This window comes from Notolepis coatsorum, assembly GCF_963971535.1.
Source record: "Notolepis coatsorum genome assembly, chromosome: 12".
Taxonomy (NCBI): domain Eukaryota; kingdom Metazoa; phylum Chordata; class Actinopteri; order Aulopiformes; family Paralepididae; genus Notolepis; species Notolepis coatsorum.
Genome location: NC_140176.1, coordinates 69609532 through 69621617, shown reverse-complemented (window position 1 = coordinate 69621617; position 12086 = coordinate 69609532).

The following is a 12086-nucleotide window of genomic DNA, read 5'->3' as shown; positions in this document are numbered from 1 at the left end:
CCCTATTGGTGCCCCCACAGTTGAAAAACACACGCTTAAGTGCCCTTTTGAGTGAAAGAAATTAGAGGATGTGCCCTATTGGTGACCCCACGGTTGAAAAACACGCGCTAAAGTGCTCTTTTGAGTGAAAGAAATGAGAGGATGTGCGCTATTGGTGCCCCCACGGTTGAAAAACGCGTGCTTAAGTGCCCTTTTGAGTGAAAGAAATTAGAGGATGTGCCCTATTGGTGCCCCCACGGTTGAAAAACGTGCGCTAAAGTGCCCTTTTGAGTGAAAGAAATTAGAGGATGTGCCCTATTGGTGCCCCCATGGTTGAAAAATGCGCGCTAAAGTGCCCTTTTGAGTGGCGAAAAATTAGAAGGTGTGCCCTATTGGTGCTCTTCCAATGGTCTAAACTTGACCATGTGCCCCACGGTTAAATAATATCATGCAAAAATGCCCTTTTGAGTGAAAGAAATGAGAGGACGTGCCCTATTGGTGCCCCCACGGTTGAAAAACATGCGCAAGCTGCTTGTCTCACAGAGCCATAGTTTGGATTATAACTGAGAATCTGGTGCTAACATGGTCAATAATGCTTATTTTGGACAGAAAAATGTGTCTTAAACATTTAAATTGACCAACCATAGACCATAGTTTTTATTCCAATCAAGGCAAGAAGGCTAGTGGTAGTGCTATATGACATATTCTTTTATAATACAATTATAACATTGTATAGGCTACAGTACAAATGTTATATACAGTACTGTTGTGAAGGATCAGATTAAACCGAATATATATATTTATTTATGGATATATATTTAATAGTATTTGTATATCGTTTGATATCCCCTGTATATTCCTTGTACAATATGCACTGAATATCCCTTTAGTCTACTAACAGCCCATAATAGTTTCATTCTACCATTGGACGAGAACCTGGCGCCAGCAGCCATACCCCTAGGTTCAAGTTCAATCGTGCCGACCAACATGTCGTGGCAAGCCCGGTTCCGCGTAGGAATACGTCTGGCGAAATACGAATGGTACTATTTGTTCACAGCGCATATATATATGGCGCAAGTAAAGTAGAGCTTTCTTTTAGTCCATTAGTTCTTTACCCTCCAACTAAGTAACAGACGCGAAGCCTCACCCACGACGCACGTGTGGTGCAGTAAGGCCTACTTGGCCTCAGAATAGGCATTGAGACATCGTGTGGATTAATAGTTGAATTGTCATAGTTTGGCACTATACCGTCGAGTTGGACGTATTTCTATTAAGCTAATAATAGTCTATTATGTATGGTGCATCGTTCGGTTAGAGTTATAAAGTGAGCAGTACCCCCATCGTTCCTGACGTTATCTGGAGTCTTAACCAGGCTGGGCAGACCACGTGTGGTGCTTGCATCCGAGGAGCTCCGTGCCAGGACGAGTGGACCTGTACATTGGATTACTTTACCCGGACGACGGCGAGCCTTCCACGGCTTGGATTATCTACATGCTTTGGGTGCTTTGATTATTCCATGGATAACGGCCAACACTGCTGAGTGTTGGAACTACCCCCCGGAGATGAGTCCAGGTGAGACGGCGCTCTACACCAAGTGAGGTCGCCTCACGTCTCTCCGTTGTGGACCGGCAGCTACCGTCCACCAGAGGGTCCAGCTGTATTCATCTGCGGACCGAGGTTCTGTGGGCATCGTGTTCAGGACTCTGAATTCTCCCAAGAAATCGTCGGCCAGATGGGATACCGCCAGCGGCTCTTCTAACCCCCCCTCCTACTGTCTTACAACCAGCGGGACCCCCCCCCCCCTTAGTGTATCCAGCTATAATCATTTAAGTACCATCGCTATAGTTCCCTAAAGAACCAGGTTGTATATTTGCTCCCTGCGTAACCAGAGATTGGACATTCAATGTTGATTTACCTACGAATACTCATTTGCCATACAAGTGCATTTCAAATCATAAATGTCATTAAGTGAACGTTGTATATACCCTTTGCTATATAAAATATTCGATTTATACATTTGTGTGGACTTCGTTTCATCAGGTGGGAAAGTGTTCATCATATCTATATCATGTACTGGATGGCCAGAAGTTAAAGTACAAGAGGTAGTGGTTTAATAATACCATACTTATCAATACAGTCAGGGAATTGTACCCCTCAGTTACAATTGGTCCTTCGAGCCAGATGGTAACTAGTGTAATATTAATATAGTGTTATTAATATTAAAATGGCCTATGATGAACACTCCACGAAACGGTCCTCCTAACGTAGAACGCCCGCAGCGCAGACGACAGCCACCTCAGTACTTAGAGGATTACGCTGTCAGTCAACTACCTAGCCTTCGACAAACGGTAAACGCGGTAAAAGTAGAAAGTTAAATTATGTCTGACCTTAACGACCAGGTTTCCCCGACCACAGAGGCCCTAGTGGGTTCTAATGTAACTGACCAAGCTCACGGTGGGGACCAGGAGGGAGCTGACATGCCTTTACCCCCCGCCAATACCGAAGAAGTAGTCCCCGACCAGCCCCGGGAGGAAGACAACCCTACAGAGAGAGAACTCTGCAAGGAAGAAGAGGAGGAGAGCGCCGAGGAAATAGAGCTCCAGGACTCCCCAACGAGTACAGCCAGGAGCGGCTCACCCAGGAGCGGCTCACCTCTACAACCGTCTTCCCCCAGCGAAGCGGAGAGGATGCTACAACAGGCGTTCCTCGTCAGCCTGACAGCCTCTACCGAACGCGATCGACTTCAGGGTGAATGCGATCGACTTCAGGGTGAACGCGATCGACTTCGGGGTGAACGCGATCGACTCCAAGCACAGACGCTTAGCGAGCGCGAACAACTCCAAGCGCAACGACGGAGCGAAGAAGAGTGCAGACGCCTGGAGATGAGACGCCTTCAGACGGAAGAGAATATGGCAAGAGACCGGGCCGACGCCCAGTGCGCCGCTGCCGGTGCCCAAAGAGAAGCAGATCTCATCCAGCGCCAAACCGAGCGCGACAGACTACAGGGCGAGCGCGACAGACTACAAGCCGAGCGCGACAAGTTACGGGCGCGGCTAATGAAGCGGCTGATCCCCAGGGCAACACCCTCTCCCTCCGCCAGGGGTTCAAGGAACTCGTCGAGACAACAGTCAAGGGCAGCGTCTCCTAACCGAGCAAGCGACCCTGAACTTGACCAACAGACCAAGCCTATACCCCCCGCAGACCCCCTTCCCAGACCGGTCCAAGCGAGACCCAGCTACAAGGAAGGAGCGGCATACACTGCGGAGAAGCTAAATAAACGACTACAGGATCTAGAGGACCTGATAGAAGAAGAAGAGGGAGAGGAGGAGAACCAAGCCCGACGACAGCACAGTACTCTACCGGACCAGGAGGTCCAGTACAGCCCAGGCTATACCCCCGCGGCGCTGCGCTACAGACCCCCGACTCTATTCACGGGTGAGCATGACGCACGACCAGCCCCGAGGAATAGCACCTGGACCAGCGGGCCATGGTACCCTGCCGGTACCAGCCCACAGAGAGGCGCAAGAGGAGACTCGCCTAGGAGGCCTCTCCCCCAACGCCCGCCGATGTATCAGCCATCCACGGCGTCATACATTGCCACACCGCCCACCAGACGGAGTGTGTACAGAACACTCGCCAGACAATATGACCCGTTGGGATGTATTCTACCTTACACCACCAGGGCAAAGATGATTGTACGAGCACTATGGGACAAGGACCAGGGCTGGGACGACCCAATACCCGCACACCTTGCCTCCACATGGAGAGAGTGGGAGACGGAACTCCGCTCACTTCCAGGCGTCAATATACGCCGCAGCTACTTCCCATCCACAGTGAGGCCAGATACATGCAAGATGGATCTACACGTCTTCAGTGACGCCTCCGAAGTAGCCTATGGATCGGTGGCCTACTTGCGTGCCCAAGAGAAGGGAGGAGAGATACACACCGCTTTCATCCTGGCTCGCTCAAGAATAGCCCCACGAAAACAACAATCTATCCCGCGTCTAGAGCTCTGCGCAGCCCTAGCAGGAGCGCATCTAGCCACGTTAATCCAACGTGAACTCACCATTCCGGTGCACAGAACAATCTTGTGGTCAGATTCCACGACCGTACTCACATGGATCAAGTCTGATTCATGCAGATACAAAGTCCTCGTGGGAGTCAGAGTCACCGAGATTCAAGAGTTAACAGAAGCAGCGAGCTGGCGGTATGTGGACACCAAACACAACCCAGCTGACGTCATCACCCGGGGAATGTCCCTGGATGACCTCACCCGTCGCAACATCTACAGTGACGGACCAGAATTCCTCAAGCTCCCGGAAGAAGAGTGGCCTACGCCCACCCCACGGGAAGCAAGTAAAGAGGAGGCTGAGAACAAGAAACCTATGTTCTGTGGACTGAGCACAGTCGCCTCCACAGACCCCAACATAGATGACTGCATTACCCTACAGAGTGCGCAACTAAAGACATTCCTGTGGCACCACCCAGAGAGTCAGTCCACCACTGACATTTCAGCAGCTGACTACGAAGAAGCAGAACTTCTTCTACTACAACGAGCCCAGAGAGACTCGTTCCCCGATGAGCTAGACTGTCTACAGGGAGGAAAGCCCGTCCCATCAGACAGCAGACTGCTCCACCTGGCACCCGAGAGTGACGCCCATAATCTCATCAGAGTGGGTGGTCGCCTGCGGAGAGTCCCCGATCTACCGGATGACATTAAGTACCCGATAGTCTTGAACAGCCGACACAAGGTCACAGAGCTGATCATAAAGAAATACGACGAGGATGTACACCACGCAGGAGCAGAGAGAGTCTTCGCGGAGATCAGACGTCGCTATTGGATACTTCAAGGAAGAGAAGCGGTGCGACGCTTCCAGCGAACCTGTCTAGACTGCCGAAAGTGGCGCGCGCAGCCCAGCATACCACGGATGGCTGACCTACCCCCCTGTCGCCTCCGACTCGGCGACAAGCCATTCCACTCCACAGGTATGGACTGTTTTGGCCCGTTGTATATAAAGAGAGGAAGAGGAACCGAGAAGCGGTGGGGTATTGTATTCAAATGCATGACCACCAGAGCGATCCATATCGAACTCCTTCCGACCATGAGCACAGACTCATTCCTTATGGCCTTCCGAAGATTCACATCACGGAAAGGAAAACCGTCTACATTGTTGTCTGATCACGGGACAAACTTCAAAGGCGGAGAAAGAGAGCTGAGAGAGAGCTTCCAAGCTATGGGCCCAGAACTTAAGACCCACCTCGCTCCATCCCAGATTGACTTCCAGTTTAATCCCCCGAACGCACCCCACTTCGGTGGAACCTGGGAAAGAGAAGTACGTTCTATAAAGACAGCCCTGTACGCCGTGCTTGGGGCCCAGACTGTGGCGGAGGAAGTCCTAATGACAGTCCTCACGGAGATCGAGGGAGTATTGAACTCCAAGCCCCTCGGCTACGTCTCCAGTGATGTAGCAGATGTCGACCCAGTCACCCCCAACACACTCTTAATGGGGCGGCTGGACCCCGCGCTACCCCAGACAATGTACAGGCCTGAAGAAGCGAACGGCCGAAGAATGTGGAGGTACAGTCAAGTACTAGCTGACAAGTTTTGGAGCAGCTTCCTACTCCACTACCTACCGTCTCTACAGACCCGCCAGAAGTGGGTAAAAGAGAGAGACAATTTGACAGAAGGAACAGTCGTCATGATTATCGACCAGTCACTACCCAGAGCTATGTGGCCGGCTGGCCGCGTAAGCAAAGTGATCACCGGTGCCGATGGCAAGGTCCGAGCAGCTGAAGTGCTCGTCCAAGGGCGAACTTACACACGACCCGTGGCGAGGCTAATAGAACTGCCCCGACTCCCAGACACTATCGATGATGACCATGACCCCATGACTTTGTGAGTTGACTGACCCTTACAGCGGACCTTGAGTGGTAGACAGTGCGGTTAATCTGTCTCTGCTTAGCTAATTAGGTGGGACTAATTAGGGGGCGGCTGTTGTGAAGGATCAGATTAAACCGAATATATATATTTATTTATGGATATATATTTAATAGTATTTGTATATCGTTTGATATCCCCTGTATATTCCTTGTACAATATGCACTGAATATCCCTTTAGTCTACTAACAGCCCATAATAGTTTCATTCTACCATTGGACGAGAACCTGGCGCCAGCAGCCATACCCCTAGGTTCAAGTTCAATCGTGCCGACCAACATGTCGTGGCAAGCCCGGTTCCGCGTAGGAATACGTCTGGCGAAATACGAATGGTACTATTTGTTCACAGCGCATATATATATGGCGCAAGTAAAGTAGAACTTCCTTTTTAGTCCATTAGTTCTTTACCCTCCAACTAAGTAACAGACGCGAAGCCTCACCCACGACGCACGTGTGGTGCAGTAAGGCCTACTTGGCCTCAGAATAGGCATTGAGATATCGTGTGGATTAATAGTTGAATTGCCATAGTTTGGCACTATACCGTCGAGTTGGACGTATTTCTATTAAGTTAATAATAGTCTATTATGTATGGTGCATCGTTCGGTTAGAGTTATAAAGTGAGCAGTACCCCCCATCGTTCCTGACGTTATCTGGAGTCTTAACCAGGCTGGGCAGACCACGTGTGGTGCTTGCATCCGAGGAGCTCCGGGCCAGGACGAGTGGACCTGTACATTGGATTACTTTACCCGGACGACGGCGAGCCTTCCACGGCTTGGATTATCTACATGCTTTGGGTGCTTTGATTATTCCATGGATAACGGCCAACACTGCTGAGTGTTGGAACTACCCCCCGGAGAGGAGTCCAGGTGAGACGGCGCTCTACCCCGAGTGAGGTCGCCTCACGTCTCTTCATCTGTGGACCGGCAGCTACCGTCCACCAGAGGGTCCAGCTGTATTCATCTGCGGACCGAGGTTCTGTGGGCATCGTGTTCAGGACTCTGAATTCTCCCAAGAAATCGTCGGCCAGATGGGATACCGCCAGCGGCTCTTCTAACCCCCCCTCCTACTGTCTTACAACCAGCGGGACCCCCCCCCCCCTTAGTGTATCCAGCTATAATCATTTAAGTACCATCGCTATAGTTCCCTAAAGAACCAGGTTGTATATTTGCTCCCTGCGTAACCAGAGATTTGACATTCAATGTTGATTTACCTACGAATACTCATTTGCCATACAAGTGCATTTCAAATCATAAATGTCATTAAGTGAACGTTGTATATACCCTTTGCTATATAAAATATTCGATTTATACATTTGTGTGGACTTCGTTTCATCAGGTGGGAAAGTGTTCATCATATCTATATCATGTACTGGATGGCCAGAAGTTAAAGTACAAGAGGTAGTGGTTTAATAATACCATACTTATCAATACAGTCAGGGAATTGTACCCCTCAGTTACAAGTACAATTATATTACTATTATAAAACTAATATTATTTGCTCCACCTTAGATAAAGACAGTACAGACAATGAAGATGGAGATATTCACAAGGGAAATGGTGAAGAAGTGGAGGAAGGAGAAAATGCAGATGATTGTATGAAGAGAAACGATGAAGAAGTGGAGGAAAGAGAGAATGCAGATAATGCTATGGAGAGAGATGGTGAAGCAGTGGAGGAAGGAGAAAATGCAGATGATTGTATGGAGAGAAACGAATGAAGAAGTTGAGGAAAGAGAGAATGCAGATAATGCTATGGAGAGAAATGATGGTGACACAACAACAAATAACTTGAATGCTCTCCTGTTGCCATTAAATATTCCACTGATCCAGCCCATGTTCAGAAGCACAGCATAGACCACCACTCTGATAGATTTGTTGAGTTTTGTTGCTCTATTGGACCTTGTCAACCAGTTCTAACTTATCCAAAGACAGAGGGGCGTTCATTCCACAGGGAGTGGTATCAAGATAATCACTGGCTAGAATATTCTATGGAAAGTGATTATATGTTTTGTTTTGGTTGCCAACTTTTCTTGAAAGAGAGAATATATGATAATAAAGCAGCTTGGAGAGGGGAGTTAACAATTGGAGAAAAGGCTCAGAGAAAATTAAGGAGCATAAACAAACAGAAGCACATATGGTAAGCATGGTAAGATGGAGCAACTTCAAACAGAGACCACTGGAAGAGGCTTTCAGGAGGGCAGACGTAGAAGGCCAAGCCAAAAGAGAACAGGAATGACAAAGAAACAGGGAGCTAATGACAAGACTGGTAGACATCACATTGTATCTTGCACGGGAAGATGGGGCGTTCAGGGGTCATGATGAAAGTGGTACATCTTTGAACAAAGGGAATTTCCTTGAACTTGTACAGCTACTTGCAAAATATGACTCCACCATCAAAATGCACCTTGATAAAATCAATCACATCCAGTCTCAACAGAAAAAAACCACAGACATCACTGTTGTCCTACAAGACACAGAATGACATAATCAGTGCCCTTGCCACCTATGTCAGAAGAGTAATTCTCAAAGAAATGGAAGATTCCAAAATATTCTCCATTCTCTTGGATGAGACAACTGATGTTTCTCATGTCGAACAAGTGTCCTTTGTTGTTCGCTTTGTCCATCAGATGGAAATCAAGGAGAGATTTTTACAAGTTTGTGATGTGAGTGGAACAACAGCAAAATAATTGGAGAATGTTGTGATGACATTCCTTGAGGAGAATGGATTAAAAGTGGAAGACATCAGGGGCCAAGGCTATGATGGAGCCGCAAATATGAGCGGAAGCTACAACGGTCTGCAGTCGCGAATTCAGAGCCACAATGAGAAAGCTTTATACGTGCACTGCCATGCCCACTGTCTCAACCTGGTATTGGTGGAGAGTGCCAAATCAAGCCAGCATTTTGTTCGGTTTTTCAATTTAGTTGAAAATCTGTACACATACTTTATGTTTTATCCATGTTGAGAGTGAATAACAGGTGAGTGCAATATAATTAAATGAAAAATACAATTTGGCATTACACAGTAATGCAATTAAAAACAATGCAAAAACAATGCAATTAATTTTAAACAAAAAGAGTGCTTGAAGAAGCTCCTGAAATTACGAGACATTCGTTAACTAAGTGAAAAATACAATTTGGCATTAAACAGTAATGCAATTAAAAACATTGCAAAAACAATGCAATTAAACTTTAAACAATTTGGCAATAACAGGCTTAGTATTCACTTTAGTTTAGTGTGAAAAGTGGCATCTCCCGTCGGTCACTATTCGCTGGATATCTGGTGATATGGACGTCACTTTAATCCGCAGGCAGTTCTCAAGGCTTTTATGAGTCAGTCGGTTCCTCTGAGATGTCTTTATCGCATTCATTGATGAAAAGGACGACTCGCATACATAGGTGGAAGGAAACATTGTGAGCACATACAATGCGAGTCTCTTGATGTTGCTGTACTCTTCTGAGCATGCTATCCAAAAGGCACTCACAGACTCTGCACTCTGTTTTCACTCTCAATTTTCCTCTTTAAGTTTTTCGATAGTGACATTTCGATGTTTTTACATTAGCTAGCAGGCCTAGCAGCAGGTGAAATGTAAATGTCTATCTATGTCTGTCACTATAGCCAATTGAAATGCTAGAAATGATCACGTGGACTCGGAGAACCAATGGAAAATTCTTATAGTTTCTCTTTTCCGGTGCAGTGATCCCCCACGGCATGCGCCAGCTAAGTTAATTCAACATAACCACGTTAGTTAAATTTAGTAAAAACAATGGATAGCAAGCCAAGAATTCTTTGCAAAGAGGAAATACCAACTCAGGAGCCAGAAGAGGAAACTACGACTTCCAAGACACAAACAAAACAAGGAGTCATATTTAAAATACGGGTTTATCGCAACCGGTGTCTCACGCGTTTTCACATGGCAACACGAGGCTGATTGATTGATTGATTGATTGAAAACTTTATTAACCGATTGCAGAATGGGTTCAATGAAGCAAGCAACTGTGTTCAAGTTGGGTGGACATGGGTGGGCATTCAACGCGAGTGGACGTTTGACATATTTCAAACATTAGCATGGATTTTGGAGGACCGAAGCAGAAACAATAATAAGCCCAGGGCTGCCTGCATTATGCCTGGTGAGTTGTACATTCGATGTATAATACACCCACCGTGGTGCTTCAAATCAAATGCACCCTACTGATCTGTTCATGTGTTATAATAATAATAATAATAATAATAATAATAATAATAATAATAATAATAATAATAATAATAATAATAATAATAATAATAATAATAATAATAATAATAATAATAATAATAATAATAATAATAATAATAATAATAATAATAATAATAATAATAATAATAATAATAATAATAATAATACATTCGATGTATAATACACCCGCCGTGGTGCTTCAAATCAAATGCACCCTACTGATCTGTTCATGTGTTATACTAATAATAATACATTCGATTTATAATGCGAGCACCTGCATTAGAATCAAATGACTGATCTGTTCATGTGTTATGCACTGTGTGAGAGGCACTTTATAATAGAAAAAAGACAGTGCAAACATGTATATGTCGTTTATTTTGACAGAGTTAAACATTTTTCATTATCATTGGACCGCCACACAATGGCTTGGGGAAAATTTGGCCGGTGGGCAAACCTAATTGCCGACCCCTGGTCTAGAGTATAAATATGTTTTTATCGTTTTCTGCAGTATTTCATAGAACGTGAGATATAGGCATAAATGCATATATTAGATTATCAAATGCAGTTTGATACCGATCCATGCTATATAAAAAATTTCAACTGTACATGGTCCTAAACGTCATGACTGATCATCTGCGGGTGAACAGAGGGGGGGGGGGGGTCGTTTATAATTCAATGACCGACGTTAAATGATTTATGTAGTATGGGTGATATATTGATCAGAGCAGTTTGTATCGAAAATGATAAAGAAAAATGCTGGAACTCACCCCAGTCTCCTCGTAGCGTTGAGCGATGAGAGTGGAGCAAACAGATCCCAATTATGGGATGTTGATCGATGCGATCCATTTCCGGTTTGTATATTACTAATACACGTCCAAATCATGTTGATTATTGAGTTATGGCAAAGATCCATATCGACGGTGTCTGTATTGAGCCCCGGGACGATAAACGAGTGGCCGGACGAAAATAGGGGACGGACCGAGCTCCAATGGGCACTTCCAGTTTGGCAACTCGCCGATCGGCCACCAGGTGGCGGTATTGAAGCGTTGCAGAGTTGTGATGGCTCAGACAGCATCAGCCAAGACTCCGTGGGTGAAATATGAATACCATGACAAAAAGATCATCCACCTCTAAGGACAACAGGAGGCTCTGCTCTAAAGGAAGTCGGTGATTTCAAATACTTGGGCTCGTGGGTCAACTCGTCCGAGCAAGACCTTAAAGTGAGGAAGGCGCTTGCGTGGAGGGCTCTGAACGGCATGACCAGTGTGTTGAAATCCAACCTCCCCCGTCAAATCAAGCTCAACTTCTTTCATGCAACAGTTGAGTCTGTCCTTTTGTATGGCAGTGAATGCTGGACCTTGAAGCCCACCCTGCAGAAGTCCTTGGATGGGTGCTACACCAGAATGATGTGTGTGGTGCTCAACATCAACAGGGATGAGCATGTCACTAATGCAAACTTGTATGGGGGGGTGCTAAGGGTGAGCGAGAAAGTGGCAGTCAGGAGAATGAGGCTGGCAGGTCATGAGATGCCAACCAGCAAACTTGTGCTGTGGGAACCAACACACGGGCATCGATCACGTGGACGTCCCACATTAACCTACGTGGACCTACTCAGGAGAGATGCGGGGACAGAATGCACCGGCGAGCTAGCCAGATGCATGGAGGATCGGGATGACTGGAAGCACCGATGGAGGGCCCGTCCGAGGACGACCTAGATAGATAGATGACGAAAATATGAAATATTGATCTCAAACCCGCTTTACGGCGTGATTGGCAGACAACGCATGGCGGAGAAACCCGCCTTAACACGTGATTGGCGGAGAATGGGTTAATGCTGCTGCTAACACAAGCTGCTAACCGAACTGTATGGACCCTGGATTTCTAAAAAAAAACATACAATATTCTGTCCTTTGGTTATATGGTGATGCTGACGGGAGCGTATCTATGTTCCCCGGGTCCT